This window comes from Anas acuta, chromosome 2 (genome assembly GCF_963932015.1).
Source record: "Anas acuta chromosome 2, bAnaAcu1.1, whole genome shotgun sequence".
NCBI lineage: Eukaryota > Metazoa > Chordata > Aves > Anseriformes > Anatidae > Anas > Anas acuta.
Genome location: NC_088980.1, coordinates 100,858,888 through 100,874,352, shown reverse-complemented (window position 1 = coordinate 100,874,352; position 15,465 = coordinate 100,858,888).

The following is a 15,465-nucleotide window of genomic DNA, read 5'->3' as shown; positions in this document are numbered from 1 at the left end:
TAACAAGTTACCTTGACAACATCCTCCTGCACCATGACCTCTAAGCCTCAGGCTTGCCCCAGTATGTCTACCCTATCCTGTTTCTTCATCTTAGTCTCTCTCAGCCATGGGCTGTCACCTCCGCCATTTCCTTCCACCCAAATGTTGTTTCAGCTGCCCTGGTAATTGCTATCCTCCATCCTACAGGTGTTCTCAAGGAACAGACATTCAAGCTGGTCATCAGTTCCTGTTTCCTTTGGTTCTTGTATGCAGCAGAAGTACCTTGCTGTCTTTGGCTCTGCTTATACATAATGATGTCTCCCAGGCACAAGGCAATCCCAATTTAGCCATCATTTACCAGTGAGTCTATCATAACATATTTGGAGCCTGACCCAGATAAGGTGAGTTCTTTTGTATCATTTTGCTTATCCAGTCTCATCTCTTAACTCTTCCAAGAACAATTATCAAAAAACATCTGGTCTGGGAGATGAAAAACATTGCTTCCAAGACAAAACAAATTAGGGTTTACTCCACTTCTGAGTGCAGTCCTTGTCTATGAAATCATCTATGACCCTCATTCCGAACTCCAAAGAGGCTTGCAGGCTGGACTTCTCTCCTTTTTTTTTTCGTTTCCTGTTGGGGACAGGCACCAACTTTTTGATGCCAAGATGCCCAGAACATTTCATATGGCCTAGACTAAGGAGATTCGTGACTTTTGCATCTATAACAGCATCATTTTATGACACACAACTCTAAGGCTTCAAAGGGAAAAACAAAAACAAACAAACAAACAAAAAAGACTTTCCAAGGAAAGAAGAAAAAAAGAAAAGGGGAAAGGAAAAAAGAAAAAAAAAAGGGGGGGGGGGGGGGGGGGGGAGAAAGAAAAGTGAAGAAAGAAAAAAGAGAAAAAAAAGGAAAAGCATTCTTTCATTATTTCTTGCTATAAAGCAAAGTCAATACCACACCAAAACATAATTACATAATTGAGAAACATAAAAGTCTGTTCACCTCTACCCAGAAGTGACTGGGTAGTGCTAGAAGGCAAAATAAACAGCAACATGATCTTTCACAACAGATTATTTCTTGCTTGTGCATAAGCAGAACCAGGCAGAAACTACAAAAATTCTTTTGTTACAGGCAGACAACTTTTCTCTTCCTACATCTTGTAGTCTAGTACTGCCCTAAAACATAGTTCTTAAAAAGGACAAACTGTTGTCCTCCAATTTTCATCAACTTTTGAAAGAATAAAGCAATGGCAATAATTGGAATGAGAGAGGTTTCTTCTGATTATTATGTCATTTTTTTCTTTGCTAGGAAATGGGCGGCAGTATAAACAGGGTGATCTTATGTAGAGTCCAGAAAAGAAATGTAGCTATTAGCAACAAGACAGTATCTAGAAAAACACTTGAAACAGGGGAGAAAAGGAGAAAAACAAAACAAACAAAAAACAAACCAACCAAACAAACAAAAAAACAAACCAACCAACCAACCAAACAAAAAATCCTACTACTTTTCACATGGTAATATTCAGAATTCATTTTGCTCTGTGCTCCTAAAAGCTTCTTTAACTTTTGCATGCACTAATGAAGGCTATTGACTGTTTTACTTGATTTTTATTTGTTATGCTTTTAAAGAAGATGGGGAAAAAAAATGGAAGGTCACATCTAAAAAAAGGAGAAGCAATAAAGAGAAGAAGAGTACAAATACATGTATAACAGACCTTGCTGATTGTCCATGATTGTGATGAGATAGTGACAGGCCTTGGGATCCTGATAGACCAGAATTTAATAAAGTTTCCATCAAATTTGTGAGTACCTACTGAAGCCAGGTCATCAGCAATTGGGGATGAGTACTGCAAACTTTCAGTCTCCTTGTGGGAGCAACTTGGGTTAGCAGTGGCTTGCACACAGCAGCCTGCAGGTGCTTTCAAGTCTTCTGGACCCCTGTCAGTAAGGACTTATTATACGCCTTAGAAAGCTACTTACTGCTTAGCAGCCTTACAAGAGGTAGGCTGTTTTTACCTGAACCTTTGCCAACAGAAAAAAATAGTATTACGTTATTTTTAGTTCTGAAATTGTTTCATTTATTGTTAAATTCCAGATTTTTTCTCTTTCATTGTTGAGAGGCATTTATTCCAGATTTTAAAGGAAACAAAGGAAAGATCTTTCTACAGAAAGTGTATAAAAAATAACATGTTACTTACCAAGTAAATACTTCTGGCAACACTAAAAATAATACTGCAATTTTGACACAACTTGCAATCTGATTCATGAATCACATTTGGAAAAACATTTTGGAGTGTTTGGTTTTAAAAGAAAACAAGTTTGAAGGCTGTATTTAAATAATTCTTGAAAGCTATGGCATTAGAAGAGGAATGCTATGTGAAGAGGAAAATGCAATAAATAGTAAGTATAACTTTTATTATACAGACAGAATTCCCATGTCTTTTGAACTGCTTTCAAAAAATTAAGCCATCTAAAAAAAAAAATGGCTTTCTCTTAACCCTGATTTATGCTTATCCAGCTAAACAGTCTCAAAGTGAACATCACCATCACCAGAGATCTGATAGATACTAGTACTCTCCTATGCAGAATCTGAAACTTTATTACTACTTAAACCTTCTGATTGTTTCAAATAACCACAGAACAGATCAAGCCAATCTAGAACATCATGCATTCAGTTTTATTTATCACCTACTTTCTCTTGTTAAATCTCCATTGGCTTTAACCAAGTTATGTTAAAAAGCTAGTTTAGAAATTTAGATAGTTAAAAATATAAGAACATCTTTCCTAATTAATTTTTAAGACAGTTCTTACAACAAGACACGTTATGCTTTCCCCTACTTTGCTCTTCTCATTGAAGCAGCCCTTTAAAAGGTTGTCATATCACACAGATGTTTTTACTCCCAAGACAATATTGAGGCCTGCGCTAACCAGTAAAGTCTCACTGTTCCTTTGCAGTTCTTCACCAACATCCTTCTTCAACTGATGTTCTTTTTATACTGTTACACTGTTTCAGGCAGATATGTTGTTTTTACACATGAATGATGTTTAACAGAACAGAGATTTCAAAGCTCTAGGTCTCTGTATAAAGAGTATACATGTAAGGAAACTAATGACAATGATCAAGAAGTGCTAGATAGTGTTAGACTGTACTTTATGAAACTGTCCCCCTGCTTCCCTCTCTGCCTGAGAACCACTGCAATTGCCACAAACTTATTTTTGGAGCTCTGGAACATATGCTGTGTGGGTTTATACAAGTTTTCCATTTATCTCTACTTTTGTTGGAATATAATGCCAATTTGAATGAAGTATAGTTTCTCTTGACAGAAATATATGGTTTCTATGTGAAAGAAGTCCTAAGTAAACCATTCATAAATGTATTTTAGATTTTATTTTCCTGTACCTGTAAGTGATATTTCTTATTTCTTTAAACAAAACATTAAAATATTTAAGAATTCCTAAGCAAACTAAGGACATGAAACAGTTTAGTTTCGCAAAGAATTTCATGAATCAAAGTTATTGTTTTGCTTCAACAGCTTTTGCTGCTTTCAACCAGAGACATCACTCAGAAATCCAGACTATAGCAATGCAGGAAAGAGTCTGATTTTACAGACCTGTGGTATTCTGTTAGGATCTACTCTGTCACTATTTTAGGTGTTATTATTCATGATACTAAGGACCTCATGAACTACAGTTATGTTTTCTTCTGTATTCATCTGAACCATGGCAGGTAGCAGATGTAGGTAGATGTAGGTAGCTTCTCTAGGATGGAGAAAGACTTTAAAAGATGATTTTATTTCCTTCCTAATAGCTCCATTTTTTTTTCATCACAACTGAGAGGGGTGATATTTGTTCTCTCTTTCAAATCATGTAGTTAGCTATGTTCAGGTCATGATCTCAAATGTATGAAAACATTTTCTGAAATCCATAGAGTATCTAAATTCTGGAGGAGGATGAATCTTACGATACAAATCTACTCTCCACATTTAGTGTTGAGCATTTTTGTATGAATCCCAATACCTGGTACAGGACATTTTTTTGTTCACCATTCTGAGTCAGTCAAAACACTTGAAGAGTTAAGGTGTACTGGTGTACTACACAGAATTCTGTACATGGCCTCAGAGGCAAGACACCCACAAATTATATGTTGCCGTACTTACTTCTTAGGTGTGACACCTGTGTTTGACCTAGGCTTTTTTAATTTTATTTATTTATTTATTTATTTATTTTTAATCTGTTAAAAGTGAAAGTCAGCTTTAAGTATGCATATTGCTGTGGTGGTTTGACTTTTGCCAGTTGCCAGAGGCCCATTCAGCCATTCTCTCACTCCCCTTTCTCAACATGACAGAGGAATAAAATTAGATATAAAAGCTTATGAGACAAGATGAAGACAGGGAGATCACTTATCTGTTACTGTCACGGACCAAGCAGATACTACTTTGGGAATAATAATTTAATATTTCAACTATTAAAAATATAGTTGAATGGTGAGATACAAAGGAAAAAACTAAAATTTCTTCTCACCCATTCCCTTCTTCCCAGGCTCTGCTTCACACCATTCACAACTCCTTTACCTCTTCCAACCCCAAGCAATGTAGGGGAATTGGGAATTGTGCGGATGCAGTCAGTCCCTGAAAGTTTCTCTCTGCTATTTCTTCCTACTAGACTTTTCCCCTGCTCCAGCATGGGGCTTCTCCACAGATTGAAAATATTCAGGATAAACCTGATCCATTGGGTGCTTTCCATGGGTCACAGTTCTTTCAGGATATATTTGCTTGCTCCACCACTGGGTCCTCCATGGTCTGCAGTGTGGATATCTGCTCCAGTGTGGATCCTCTCCATGGGCTGCAGAAGGACAACCTGCTCCACTATTATCTTCTCCTCAGGCTGCAGGGGAATCTCTGCTGCAGCACATGAACAATTCCTCTCCTTCCTTCCTCTCTAGCCTTGGTGTCTTTACAGTTGTTTTTTCTGACTTTTTTTTTTTTCCTTCACTCCCAGACAGCATTTTTGCCCTTTCTAAAATATGTTTTCCTAGAGGCAGCAACAGCTTCATTGATGAGCTCAGATGTGTCCTGCAGTGAATCTGTGTTGGAAACAGCTAGCACCAGATATATCCAGTACAGTGGTATCTCCTCACAAAGACCACCCCTGCAGGCCCCCACTATACCAAAACCTTGATACCTTCACTCAGTATGCTTGCAAACACAAAACATCAAGAGTCCATGTGTGAAGTCTAAATTGTGAATGCAGTTGAGAGACTGCTGCTTTTGAATTCAAATTTTTAAAGAGAGTTCAGAATATATGAACAAAAACAAAATGTAAAATGTCATTTATTTTGATTTCATTAATCACAGACTGAATCCAGGGTCATAGTGTAAACAGACATCAACAAAAGATTAATTAATAAAACAATAAATTTGAGCACCTCCTATCATCTCAATTATTCCTTCATATTATTTCTTACTTTATTTTATAGTAATTTTGCTCGTGAGTCTTATTACACGTATGAAATCTCTGGATTTAGTAATCCATTTGTCCTTATCTCTTCAGGAGACAATTTCCATCCTACAGTCCCTCACTTTAATAAATGATAAATGCATATTGCATAAAGTGCTAGAAGTGGAGATTTAACTAGGCAGTGTACAGCTAAGAGGTAAAAGGTAAAGAAATCATAAAGAGACTATATTTTATGCATTCTTAAAAATTCCTGTATCCATGCGTGATTCTAATCCAGAAACTTAAAAACTCCTCAATGTTATGTACTTTTTATTGTTCTTTTAGTAGATTGTTCTACTGTTATTGTTCTTTTTGTAGATTTCTGATGTAATTGCTCCAAGTATGTAAATTGATTTGAAAGAGAGACTTACAAATACTTGCAATGACTATTCTGGATAAAAATCACTTGTGTAAATAAGGAGTGTCTACCTTCTAAAATATATGAAAATAGTCAACTATGTACTGTTAATGTCTGCTGTCATTAGCAATTTTTCCCAAAGTTCACGTGCAAATTCTGATGATGGAGTTATGCCGTGCAAAGAACGCCCTTTTAGATTCTCTAACAAAATTAGAAGCAAGCTTATTATTGAACCTAAGTTATGAAAGAAAAAATAAGCTGCTGCTTTGCCACCTAAAATTATTAATTAACTATTTTCAGGGTAGAAATTCAGTCTGATTTCCCACCCAATATATGAGAAACTCAAAAGATTTTATGAATTGTATTAGTATATTACAAAATATACTTTACATTGACTAAAAATCTAGAAAACTACATCCTGTAGATGTAAAGTCTATGGAATTCATGATGACAAATGCCAGGGAACAATTTAGAGCTTGAGATATTTCAGTAGTTTAAAATTATTGTTTTTGTTTGTTTGTTTATTTGTTTGTTTTAAAGGAGAAGAATGACATTTTAATGTCCATCTTAATGACATTTTAATGTCCATCTTAATGACATTTTAATGTCCATATTTTACTAATTTTTTTTATCATTTTCTGCCAGAAGATATAGGAAATAATTTAACTACAGATTACATATATGTCTCTTTATAGGCATCTACAATTTCAGGGTAAGATGCTGGTATGGATATGTGTATTCACATGTGTTAATGTCAGAAACATATTCCAATTTTCATGCAACTACTTTATAAATTCACTTTTCATCCTTCCATCTGACATCGATCTAGCAGAAATTTTTGTGTCAGAATATATATATATATATATATATATTTAAGATGAACAGAGTAGCTTTGTTTTATTAATGTAAATATATATTTTTTTAAACAAATGGTGTAGATAATTTTTTAGTATCTATTCATGATATCTTTAAGTTGAGAGCAATAGTATATTTTATTTGCATTTCTTTAAGGCCATATACTGATGCTTCTCACATTAAGCAGAGCACACAGTGTAATTTTTTTTTTATTATTTTATTTTTGATAAGTATATGTAAGGATCAGAATTTTAAAGATCTTATTGTGGTCATTTACTATCAGAGTCAAAAACTGCAGCTACAAACTGAATCTATCATCTCTCATAATCACTAGATTTCAAATCATAGCCAATAGAAAAATGATGGTTGTTGACTGCAAGGTAAAATAATATGGTTTAAAATAATATGCTTAATATCTGAAAACAGAAATAACACTATCAGGTTGGCTGACAGATTCTTGATGATTGGTTACATTTCAGGCAGTGTGAGAGAACAGAACTTATACACATTATCCTGATCAGCAGTGTCACATGCAGTGTGACTAGAAGGGATATGTTTCACTGTGAATGATTAAATAGGGATGCCCATAATTAAGTGAGATTGTTTTTACTTTGACTCTTTCTCTGTACAAAACAGTATTTATGACAAAATGTTCTAAAGATTCTAATTTTTTTTGCATTCAAATATCTGAATGACTACTAATCAGTAGTTTTGGTTATCGTGAATGACCTCTCTTTTCTTTCAGGATTTTTATTTTATTATTATTTTTTTTAATCTTCTCTGCCTCTTTTCTTTTCTTCCAGAGAAAACACTTATTGAGACATCAAATAAACTTACCAGATAAAAGAAAAATCCTGCCATGGTTAAGTAGCCTGACTGACAATATAAATAAGTTGGAATTGCAATCATTCTTTCCAAGTAATTCCATCAGTATACACTTTCTGAAAAGGGCCTTTAAATGACCAGGACAGAATGACACACCTGAATATTATTTTTCTTCCCAAATCTTCCAGTATTTATTCACCTTACAGTGCTGTCCAAAATCCCATGAAAGTTTATAATCATACACTAACCACTAACACTTGCCAGAAGAGACCATATATAAAGATATACTCCTGCCAACAGTGGTTTCTGCAAAAGAAAGCTGCATCTCTCAAACAAAAACCTCAAAACGTATCCACTGGTCTATAAAGTGCATTCTCCATTGAGGATGGATAAGCTGATCAATTACTAAATTTATCACACAAACAATTTTTAAAATACTTTCAACACTATAACAGTACCTTATTTAAAAATCTATCTTTTGTACTATCATATCAAAATCTGCAGGTAAGTTTGATATTCAACTGTACTTAGATCCAGCTGCTGTCTGGAAATATTAGCTAGAGAATAACATTTATTCTGAGATCCCACATATTAGCTGAGAGCTGAAGTGAAAACAAGACCAGACTGATAACATAAAAGAAATGGCCATTACAATTTTTAGTAAGATGGTAAAAAATTAAGCTTAAAGTACTTCAGTGCAACAAATCTACAAGGGAATGACTTATTTAATATCTTCACTGATAAGGTAAAACTCTTTTCTTTAATATAATAAAATTTATTTTATATTACATGTTTTTCGTTTGGATTAGTGGTACCATAAAATAATTCTGTGCAATCTTATTGAAATCCTACTTTTGTGTTGATTTAAGAAAGGTACTTTTCAATTCAAATTGGATTTTTACAACATCAAATCATGCATGACAAAGTTACAGAATTTGACAGTTAAACAGATTGCAAATGTCAGTTATGAGCTTCAGCCCTGGTACTTTCACCACAGAGTGTGAAAGCAATAAAACTTTCTCATACATTAAAAAGAGAAACTCACTGTCTCAGAGCTGATGTTGAGAGAGGGAATCTTTAAAAACATTCTGATTTGTCCAACACAGCTTTCACAGAATCATAGAATGGTTGAGTTTGGACGGAAACTCTGTTGGTCATCTGGTCCATTACACCTGCTCAAGCAGGGGCAACCAAAACAGGTGGCCCAGAACCATGCCCAGACAGCTTTTGAATATCTCTAAGAAGAGAGACCCCATAACCTCTCTGGACAACCTGTGTCAGTGCTTAGTCACCTTCACAGTAAAGAAGTGTTTCCTGATGTTCAGAGGGAAGTTTCTCTGTTCCAGTTTGTACTCTGCTGTGCACCACTGAAAAGAGCCTGGTTCCATCTTTGCATTCTCCCTTCAGGTATTTATAGACATCTCCTCTTCTCCAGACTGAACAGTACCAAATCTCTCAGCCTCTGCTCACAGTAGAGGTAATCCAGTCCTTTCATCATCTTTGTGGTCCTATGCTGGACTCTTTCCAGTAGGTCCAGGTCTCTCTTGGAATTGGGGCCCCAGAACCGGACACATTAATTTGGGTGTGGTCCCCACCAATGCTGAGTAGAGCTGAAGGAGAACACCTTATGACCTGCTAGCAGTACTTTGCCTACTTCAGAGAACTTTAACAGATTCAGTTCTGCCTTCATTTTATCTGATGAGGTAATAATATTAAGGATACTGCAATCATTTTACATAGAAGATGGACCTATTAGTATTTTGGAAAACAACATTATCTGTGGGGAAAAAATGCTGGGGAGCATCAATACAAGCCTTGTTTATTTATGTAATACAGCCAGTTGTACTGACTGCATATAAGCATTAAATTTGCTTTCAAGCAAGAGATTAGATCTGTTTTGTTGTTGTTGTTGTTGTTTGTTTTGTTTTGTTTTGTTTTTGTAGAGTTTTGCACATAATGGGTTGAACTGCACTGGTGTTCTAGTAAGGACTACAGTTTTGAATCATATTTTGCAGTCATCTCTGACGTGCTATCCATTGAGTTGTGATATGAATTAGATTACTTATGGATGAAATAAAACTGGAAAATGCAGTTTAAATGCAAAAAGACATTTGGACTGAAGCTAATGCAAACCATGCAATATCATGAATTCAAAGAACAGCACTTAACTAAAGCAGGAAGAACTAAGAGAAGACATCAAATACAGAGTTCAAAACAGAACTATCCACGAAAAAAAAAATAAAATAAAATCTTTAACTTTTCATGGAAGATCAAATAAATCAAACATTTTTCAGAGCCAAGTGTTTGGAAGGCAGAGATAATAAAAGGGGTAAAGAATCTAACTTCCTAGCCTCAGGCTTCCTACTTTAATCCAAAGAAAGAAACACTTAAGTTCTAATCAAGGTAGGACTGAGAGTATTTGTTTGCTCAATGATTGTGAGACTCCTTTAGAAAACACAAATTCAAATCACCTTACAAATAAGTAGAAATTTATTTCAGATCTCCTATTAGAGCACTTTTATGCAAAGATCTAAAAATTAATCCTAAAGATTTATATCTATCTATCTATCTTTATTTTCTGGCTAAAGCCATTTGACAAATTCTAGACAGCTTTGCAGATAGCATCAGGATCACCATAATCATTTATTTATCCATCCTCTGTATGTCGGGGGGGGGGAGGGGGATGGAGAAGAGCTTCATTTGAGTACTCTTAAGTATCCTACAATCCTGCTACACAGTAAAAAGAAAGGCTGCTGCAACAGCTGGTTAGAAACAAAATGTTCTGCTGAGCATGTGTCTACCTAAGCATTTTAGTTCAGATCAGCAACGCACTCTGGAACCCACAGGATTTCTTTCAGAGGAAACTAAACTGGAAGACACACTTCAGAAATGAATGGGCTTCAGCTGCCTCTGTGTCCTACAGACCAGACCAGATTAGACTGGTCAATTATACTTTAGCATAATGAAGTAAAATTCCCAAAAGATATTGCATGGATCTTGGATCCTCAATATCAGCTGCTTTCCTTTACAGCTTTGGTCCCGTTTCTCCGCAATATTTATTAATATGGATGTACCCTGAGTAACAAGTGTACCCTTCTCTCATTTTGAAAACAAAGATTCATCTCTGCCATCTAGTATCAGATTTACTTGAGTTTTTTAGTTTTTCATTAGCATTGAATTCAAAAAGGCAAGTTTAAAATTCACACAGGCTAACAAAAATCTATGCGCACCAGCACCAGATACATGCACGCTATTTTGCTCTTGACATTAAACTTAAGTAATTACCAGCTTTTCCACAGCCAGGGAACCTTCTGTCTTTCAATTATGTTTCCATTTGAAAACTTAATCAATGTATTTTTTGTTATATACTTCTAGCTAACCTTTTAGAAAGAAACCCAGCAAAAGATAAAGCTTTCTGGAAGATAAAGAATGTAAAGAGCATAATGAAGTGGCATCTAAGTAGAAAGGTAGTAGAGCCATAAAAACTGGTGACACTTTAAGTAGAACATTTCACTATATTTTTTGCAAATAACCGTAACAGTATTTCAAATTTCAGTTTCATTAAGTACATTTGGCATGCCTGAAAGTCTTTCTTATTCAACATTTGCCAGAAGTAGCTTTTTCCCCTCAAGCTATCATGCTTACATGATGCTCTCTGGAATTGCATGAGCACACAATTTTTCAAGAATTCTGCTTTGTTACAGATACAAATGCAAAACCATTTCTATCCTGACTGATATTTAACACATTACAACTACTTATTTTATACTCTAGGGCAACAGTTTTATCTTATTTTATAATTGTGTTCTTGACAATGAATTGGATAATTACCTCCTGAGCAATTTGTGTCAACATAGTCCCGATTCACGTTCCAGAAAGTAAGGTCAGTGCTAACCCTCAAATACTGAAGACACAGCTGAGTATGAAAGTCCATTTGAAAGCACAAACCTAACATACTAGTTTTGACTTAAAGCAAGTTATATGGGTTTAAAAATTGCTGTGTAGCAGTCTCTAGTCACTTGTAAATCCAGGCCTCAGAGACAAGGCATGCCGAGGAAAGGAATTTCCAGTATAGCGACAATAAGTAGATGTCAACGTATGATATTTTTTGAAACATATTTCTGACAGAAGCTAATAAATCCTTTGAAGTTTAGGCTGATTTAAAAATCAGCTTTCATAGTTTCCCAAACATCACTATTGCACAATGTCAAACACTTTGATCTTTTAGCTGCTTTGCACTAGAACTTTGAGCTTCTAGATCTTTTTATATAACTAAAAAGTCATATAAAAGTAGGTGATGAAAAACTGTTTTTCTAATTACATGTATAAAAGTATAGGCCAGATCCATGTTTCCAGACTTTTATTTGTGGGGGCTGGGTAGATGTTTGTTCTCTGGATTCCACCTTTCTTTAAGTGTTCTTCATGGTACTTAAGAAAGCAATAAACAAAGCTGCTCTTTTAGACAAATAGATGTCTTATCCACTATGGTCATTATATATACCATAACATATTTTCATCTGGATGCTTTGTACTTCACATACTCAAATAGAATGTTCTTAAATTGCATTATGCCCTTTATTACTATCTCTCTGCATAATTTTCTAATAGTGAAGGGAATATTTTGCCACTAAAGTGATTGTGTATTACTATTATGATGTTATGCACAATGAAACAGCTGTTGCATAAGTAATGTCACAGAGGTGACTGCATTTTATTATGCTCAGTGAATACATTTTCTTTTATGCATAAGGGTAGCTATGAGACAAATTACATTTATCATGTATGTTTCCTTACCTTCACTCTGCCTACTAATCCATCTCCCTTAGAGCTATGTCTAGTTCATGTGAACTTTCTAACTAGACTCAAAAAAAAAAAAAAAAAAAAAAAAGTCTGCCAGAGACGCATTCTTGGGGACAAAAACTTACTCTTTAAAGTAGTACATGACAGGAATAGAGAATAAAATTCAACCAGTTTTAAATCTACCTTCTGAAAATGCTTTAATGCAAAGGACACATTCAAAAAGAAAGCAAAACAAACATCAAAACATCATCTAAATACAGTTGTGTGGGGCTTGTCCTGGTTGAAACATTTCTTCACTGAATTTTGTTTACATGTCATGGAAAAAAAGTTAATGAATACAAATATACCTGGAGATTCTACAAGGAAAAAAAAATTACACACCTCTGGAGGAGGAGCAAACTCTCCTTCATCCAATAATTTACTAGTAATCTTTTAGTGATAAATTGCACAGCAATACAAATTTTTATAAGCCATTAGTTAACATAATCTCCTATGACCATTCCAAAGAATTAATTAAAGTCCAGGATGCTCAGGTTAACTTCTAATCTACACAACCTACAGATGATAGATTAGTGTGCAGAATGAAAATGAAAATAAATGATAAATGTAATTTGTTCTAGAGCTATATCTATCAGATACTCAATATAAAATTACATGTATATTCACTAAACATAATAAATGCCCTCAACAGAACTTTGCAGACAGACTTTTTCAGTTGGAATAATCCTTCACATATAAAGGACATAAATAGTCACTGAAACAGCTAGAATGATTCCACAGCTCAATAGAATAATTTTGAATAAATAGTTTTCAGTATTCTCCAGCAGAAGTTGTAATTTTATTTAAATTTCTTATTTGCCTAGATGGAAACTCTCACCTCCTCTTGGAGTTAGTAGACAAAAAAAATGTGTCAACATACATTCCAAAATCTTTTTGAGTGTAGTCTTAAAAAAACATTTTTAGTGCATCTTTATAACTCAGATATTGCATTTTCAGTTCTAATCTCCAGTAATATAGGGAATAAAGTTTACAGAAATCCATAAATATTATTTTGGCTTTTTAAGACTTGTTGAAAAAAAAAAAAAAAGATTAAGTCTACTAAGACATTACTCATTACTTTGGCTGCCAAAGCCATCAGATCTGTGCCTCAAATGAAGAAATATATTTCTTCAGTCACCCTGTACAACATTTCAGAACTTTAAGTTTACAAATAAATTGACAAAAAGGAACAACTAACTCCTCCTTTAAACAGTATTTTTATTATTATTTTTTTCCCAAGACATTTGTTTTCTTGTTTTGCAAGATATGTCAAAACTGGAGTACATGTTGATGTATTTTGTGCGTTCAGAAGCTGTCTGGAGTAAGCCAATTAGCCATCATTTTGTATATCACAGAATAAGGATGAAAATTCTTCATGAATTCCAGCACATTAAGAATGAAGGAGGGTTATTGAATTATTGAATTATGTTGCTTATGTAAATAAGCAACACAGTCTCCAGTACTTTTTAAAATTTAATTTCATATTAAATTCTCCTCACTGTATAGACTGTCCCCAAAACCTCAGTTTTGATGTGTTGCATAATTTTGCACTGAAAATATTACTGTATTAAGGATTTGAAGGGGAAGTTTATCACTCAGAAGAGTTACTATTGATTTTCTAAGGGATGTATTGTGTGAAACATTTTTAGGACAGATGGGAAATACGAGCAGTGAAATGCATGCATTACTGATCTTTCATAACAGGACATATTAGAAGGTAAAAAAGCATATGTCTATTGTAAAGGAGTTTCTACATTCAACAACAGTAGAACCTCTCTAGTAGAAGTGCCAAAGACTGAAGCAATAGGTTAAACTAAAGGAGTTTATTGATGTTTGGAAACCCGTACAAGTCCTGTCCTTCCACTCTATTAAAAGCATTGTTTTTTTGGCACATGATCAATCTATCATTCTAGATACCTAAGCTTGTCAAAGGCACAAATAAGAAAAGAAACGCACCTGGAAAAAAAAAAAAAAAATCAGGTTCTATATAAGTGAAATAATAATATCACAGCCACTACACCATTTATCAGAAATATCTGTATGGGCTCCTAATTCAACTCTCCCTCCCTCAGAATATTTTCTTTGATCTAAGGTGAAAAACTTTTTGACTGAATCATAATATAAAATTTTCTCTTTTCCTATGAATATTTTTAAAAGATTGTGCAGTTTCTTTTTGTAATTCAAAAGCTCCTAACATTCTTTGTTGCTTTTTAATTTATATATTGTGCTAACAAATACACAAATATTTTAATAAACAAAAACAACAACAAATGGGCAAAAAAAAATTGTCAGCAAAACATTTCTAAGAACCCTTACTTCAGCAAAATTGAAATGAAATGCACTTATTGTTAGATTTTCCAATCTCTTCATGAATTCTGTATGAAAGTAGAGTTTAATATTTCAAGAATTGGCCAAGTTTATGAAAATAGGTAAAATAAAATAAAATCAAACACATACACAACAAGAGACTGTAATATTACCATAAACTTAGATGTATAGTGTTGGTTTAAACAAGCTGCAACAAACTGTGCAAGCAAAACTCAAGCACACCATATTGTACTTAAGTAACAAGAAGTAACATCCTAAGAGATAAGCATACTTTTGAGAACTGAAAAATATCTGTTATGGATAGCTTATCTCTAATTTAATGTTAAAGAAGAGTTATTTATAGCCTAAGAAGCAGAGATGTGTAGGATACAAATCAAACTGTTAATATTCATTGACCATAGGATGCATCAATTTATAAATTAGGGCCCTCTTTCATAAAGGTATTTAAATGTACACTACATATTTACATAACATGTAAAGAAGCCTACAGAAACATTTATTGCATACAAATTTTAACAGACTGTACCATGCTATAAATAAAAGTATTTTCTCCATAAAGACATGAGCCTTTTCCTCTTTACAGACACAATATTAAAAAAAAATAAAAAATAAAAAAAAAAAAACACTTTAAAATGCACTTTAATTATTTTTGTCCACATTAAATGTATTTCTAGTTTTGCTTATATGAACAATCTTTTTTTAAGTTTACTGTGGCTATACTATGTGTATAGAACATCCAATTCTTATCCCTACATGGATCTAACATTATCTTTTATGATA